The sequence below is a fragment of the Podarcis vaucheri genome, assembly GCF_965113315.1.
Source record: "Podarcis vaucheri genome assembly, chromosome: 4".
In the NCBI taxonomy this organism is placed as follows: domain Eukaryota; kingdom Metazoa; phylum Chordata; class Lepidosauria; order Squamata; family Lacertidae; genus Podarcis; species Podarcis vaucheri.
In genome coordinates this window covers 106,485,984-106,491,983 of record NC_138762.1, presented here as the reverse complement: position 1 = coordinate 106,491,983, position 6,000 = coordinate 106,485,984, and positions in this window count along the sequence as shown.

Here is a 6,000-nt window from a genome sequence, read left to right as displayed (position 1 = left end):
GGGGAAAATGCACTTATCCAGACAAGAGGAATTAGCACCCAAACCTCGTTATACACACCACAACTATCTGAACAGATAGTTTTTGTTTTTTACTTTTTTGCTTTTTTTTGGCTGGTTGACTGAGGAACAGAACTCAGCTGTAGTAATCTGTGCTTTAGTAATGTTTCAGAGAGTTTTTATTTTTGTTTTTTGCTTTTGGAAGTCAAAATTACATGGTTGGGAACACAGTAGAATTTTTCCATAGGAATCAATGGAAATTGTTGGCTTGTTATGCAAACACTTGTCTAATGGATGATTTCCAGTGAATGCAATGAGTTCAGATAGCAGGACCTAAACATAAACCATTATTATTATTATTATTATTATTATTATTATTATTATTATTATTAATAATTTATTTATTTAAAATATTTTTTAAAATGGTTGAAGTTCCTTTAATGGTCAGTTTGAAACTTTGCTACATACTATGATATCAACAACCTCAGATATGCAGATGACACAACCTTGATGGCAGAAACTGAGGAGGAATTAACCTTTTAATGAGGGTGGAAGAGGAGAGCACAATATATGGTCTGAAGCTCAACATCAAAACAACTAAGATCATGGCCACTGGTCCCATCTCCTCCTGGCAAATAGAAGGGGGGGGGGGAATTGAGGCAGTGAGAGATTTTACTTTCTTGGGCTCCATGATCACTGCAGATGGTGACAGCAGTCACGGAATTAAAAGACGCCTGCTTCTTGGGAGAAAAGCTATAAGAAACCTAGACAGCATCTTTAAAAGCAGAGACATCAGCTTGCTGACAAAGGTCCGTATAGTTAAAGCTATGGTTTTCCCAGTAGTGATGTATGGAAGTGAGAGTTGGACCATAAAGAAGGCTGCTCGCCAAAGAATTTATGCTTTTGAATTCTGGTGCTGGAGGAGACTCTTGAGAGTCCCATGGACTGCAAGAAGAACAAACCTATCCATTCTGAAGGAAATCAACCCTGAGTGCTCACTGGAAGGACAGATCCTGAAGCTGAGGCTCCAATACTTTGGCCACCTCATGAGAAGCGAAGACTCCCTGGAAAAGACCCTGATGTTGGGAAAGATTGAGGGCACAAGGAGAAGGGGACGACAGAGGACGAAATGGTTGGACAGTGTTCTTGAAGCTACCAACATGAGTTTGACCAAACTGCGGGAGGCAGTGGAAGACTGGAGTGCCTGGTGTGCTCTGGTCCATGGGGTCACGAAGAATCAGACATGACTAAACAACTAAACAACAACATGGTTTCATCCAGGACTGCACTGAACGTTGGTACATTTCAGCTTTCAGGTAAAAGTAATATTTTTGGGGAGGGGTAGAAACATTTTCTAATGAAACTCTTAAATGTCCAGGTGTTGGTTTCCACACACACGCTCCGCCGCCATCATTGTTTAAATGGCTCAGCACCTCTCACCCAGGGTAGGGTCCTAGAGATATCCCAACCTATCACATAGTGGGCATGATGTCACAACACCATGTGCTCTATTGAGCTGTGACCTGAGGTCACTGGGGATAAATTAAGACTAGTCAGTGGTGAGATAATGCTTCCTAAGCACATTGGCAATGCTGAAATAAGGAGTCCGTTTAGTGATGACAAATATGTTAATGGATTCACCAAGTCCTAGTTTCTATAATCACAACAGGTTTATCAAACGTCTTGACATGTGCTAGTCTATGACAGTGCTCTAATCTATTTCTGTAAAACCATATTTGAAATATTAAAAAGTTTCACATTCCACCAGGAGTGTTCTTTCTTCAGGATTCTCAGCATTCTGCCACATGCATGTTAAGATGCTGCTAAAAGATCTACCACTTTACAAACATTTTGATTTCAAATGTTTCTTTCTGTCACTTGCTTGATTTGCACAGTTGGCACCAAGAACTGAAGGAAAAGCAATCATACTTTTTTAGAATGTGTTTATTCTATCTTTGTTGTATTTGTTGTTTTATTATTTTCTGTACCTATACCACACAGCTCAATCGTTTTAAACCAGTACCTTGCCCCCCTCTTTTCAAAGTTATCATCTTCCTCTGATGATGTGGCATGATCTGAAGATACAGTATGTAAATTTTATGAATTAGGCCACACCATTGCCAATTTCATTAATTAGCTAAAAGAACTACTTAATTTATATAATTTCCCGAGCAGAGTTTGGACTGGTTCAAGCAGTACTTAATTAGAACAAGAGCTGGTATTAAAGTTATATCCATGTTGACAAATGGATGTTGGTAGTGTGTCTCATTAACACATGTAAGTTAATTATAGAGTGACTTCTTAATGAGTGCCTGGTCTTCAGCTACTGCACAACAGGAAATTTGACTTAGCCTTTTTGTAAAGTTTTCGCATTCTGCATTTGCCATTTGTTGTGTGGTAGTATTTGCAGAAAATAACTTCCAGGGAGTACCTGATCTCAGATGAACCCACCACAGGAATGATGCATCCTGGTTGCTAGGGGACAAGGAAGAGAAACTATGGAGATTCAAAGGACTAGAAAAGGAGATAGAAGGGAAAGAATGCAATGGAGGGGAAGGGGAAGCAGCAGCTCTTTAGAACCCCAAGGACTCCATTAGCCTGGTGCCCAGACCCCTCATTCACCAATCACAGCTCTGACAATCACAGCTAAAATGTGGGAGCAGCCACTGAATGATTTCACAGAAATCAATTTAGAATGCTGCCTGCACAGTTTGCTTCATAACTTTCCTTCCAGAGGGGCTAAAGTCATCGTCGTCTTCTTCTTCTTCTTCTTCTTCTTCTTCTTCTTCTTCTTCTTCTTCTTCTATTTCTTTGTATTATTTTAAAATGAAAGCTCTGAGTTTTGGCTCCCTTACAGCCATGGACCCCCAGGTGCATTTGCTCCCACTGTGCCATTATAATCCCTGAAATGAAGGGGGTTGCTGTGCACATTGCAAGCACATTGTCGAAAAGAACAGATCTAAACATCGCTCCCCATTGTACATCATGTTCACCCATTCAAAAACACAAACAAAATATATATTAATGCAAGCCTGAAACTTTGTGGGGCACTGCATGGGCAATTGGCACAGTTTGTTTGACAGCTGCACAATTATGACAGCACCACAGCCAATAATATTATGCAAATATCTGCTACCTGTTAGGGATATTTATTTGCTGCAGCAATTGCACTTTTTTAAAAAAAAAGCTTTGAGAGTAGGAAGTCACTAATAATCACTGCATCCTCTGACAAAACATATTTGAATAGATGAGCACTGAAAGTAAACTCATTCCCTTCCCTGACCACCTCCATCTTACTGCACTCAGTCAGGGGCCAGCCACAGTCTGTCCTTTAATTAGATTTGAAATGTTCAAAGCAATCAGTTCGGCTGCAGTTCTCCCTGAAGTTACTGAATGTAAAACAATTACTTCTCTTTGTCATTGCCAGCATGCCACTCTAGCCTCCTCGGGTCCCCTGATAGCTAATTGTTAAATTGTGCATGAACAAACTAAGTTGCTTCCGTAGCTAGTGCTTCAAGCGCCTGGCTCAATAACTTATGTGCAATGCACATTAGACTTTGGCATAAACAGATGGATCACACCCTTGCTTTTCTCCCACCCACTCCATGCAACTCACCAGCAGTAAAACAAAGAAGTGTAAATTTCTATAGCGTATTACATATGCAGTGCAAGGCAGTTAGCTAGCTCAGTAGCCATCCATTTTTAGCATTGCTCTGCCCTCTAGATGTTTATGGAATAGTCTCCTGAATCTGCTGAAATTGCTCAATGTGGTTTGAAGAAAAACAAAAGCTCCCAGTTGTGCACAAGTTGTGCACATTCACAGACCTCATAAAGATTAATATTTTACCCATCTTAGCATAGCATAGCAGACAGGTGTGGGTTAAGTGTAAATTTCCCTAGAGAGATATAATGATTTGTAGGTGACCCAAGATACCTTTCTTGAGATGCACTAAGAGTGTGGGTTAAATCATGGCAGAGGATTTTTATCTTGCTAGGTGTGTTAATTAGCTCTCCAATGCTAAGCTAAGTGTGTTGTAGATGACTGCTTTTGGTGATTGGTTTCCTGCCTCACTACAGTTGTTAATGTAATCATCTCACCAATGTAGAGTAAATTATCACCAATCTGGTCCTGTAAAACGTGTGCACCTCTTTAGAGTACATTTGAGCTTTAATTACCACTGAATGTAGCTTTTGCATCTCATTGCCATTCAACTCCCCTTGTACAATTTTCTCTATTATGCCTGTCAACTGAGATCATGTGCCTATCAAATAATAATAATAATAATAATAATAATAATAATAATAATAATAATAATAAATATATAGCTTATGCTGTAATGCATGTATTTGTCTCTAAGGTGCCACAAGAACCTTTGCCAGTTTTACACACAATTCATTATGCTTGAAACATCCTGGAATTCTCTTTTTGGTCTTGACAATCAGGATAGAAAATCCACAAGACTAATTCACAGTATTTATATAAGTAAACCCTGTTGTGCAAGCAACCCCTGTTTTAAGCACAACCAATATGGGTGCGATTGTGCACATGTACACAACACTGAACCCAGAAGAGACCTGGAAATGACTTAAAATATGTCACTAAAAGTGTGGAACAATGGGGGTGGGGTAGGGCAGGGTGGAATGTGGTATTTCAGTTGCACACAATTTATATAAGCAATGCCTGGGGTGCAATGCCTGCACAAATCGGGGGTTGCTTGTAATTCTCCTGCTGCCCCTAATTTGTTCTAAATCTATGCTCGCTCTCTGTGCCCTCAATGAGCAGATTATATAATGAAGAAAGAAAAAAAAAGGAGTCTCCAAAATGACATCTCCATTAATTCCCTTATTCTATTAGTGTTGGGGACCAAGTCTCTTTTGCCAGTGAAAGGGCCTTGGAAATTGGTTCTGCATAAATGAAGCAATCCGCTCCCTAAAACTCATTTCAATGGTGAAAGGCTCAAAAAATAAATAAGGCGGGGGGACTGGGGCAGTCAGGGAGTATATCCCTGAAAGCCTGTTCTTCTACCTTCCATGATACCTTTGGAGTTCAAGAGGCTATCGTGCAAGAGTCATACATGCTTGCAGTATTGAATCTTTGCAAATCTTGTCCAAACTGAATGAGAACTTCACCATCAGCTTTCACACTTTCTGAATGTTCTGTGGCAGCTTCATCTTAAAAAAACAGTATCAAAATCCATTATACACCCACACCCACACACACCCACATGCGAAAACTCATACCAAGAACAAACTTAGTTGTTCTCTAAGGTGCCACTGGACAATTTTTAAATTTATATATATATATATATATATTTCTTCGCACATGCATGCATGCATGGAAAAAATAGATTTTAAAAAAATATGTATTTTAATGTGGATTAAACAAAATGGTAGAAAACGGGACAGAATGCATTTGCGTGTGAAGACCCCCAAACCCCCTCCAAAATAAATCACACAGGACACAGAATATTTGTTTAAGATTTTTGGCATTAATTTGGCCACAACTTTATTGATTACAGCATGTGAGGGGTTGCTTAGGCATTGGTTCGGACTACCTGAACCTGCACCAGCAGGAAGAGGACTGACAACTGGAATCACCAGAGGTCAGTAAGGGAAAACATACTGGGGGAGCACAGAGGCAGATTTCCACCTCTTAGTTCACCCCTGATGCTCCCAGGAACTCTGGCATGGCCCTACCCTTGAGAGGGGATCGGACAGAGCAAATCGAGCCCCTGGATTCCTTTAACGGAATTCCCTAGCAGTAGCAATGGAGGGGCAGGCACAGCCAACCACGTCCCCTCCCCAAAACATTGAACCAATGCCTAACTGCCAACCTTACAAAGTTGTGACGATTTGCTACACGGTAGGCAGAAACCAAGTGGCACCAGCCAATTATTATTATTTTTTAATTATTAACTGGCCAATCACATCAAATTAAATCACATCACATAAATTCCAAATTACAAAGCCAAATTTTTTAATTTTGTTTGGGAAACCCATACT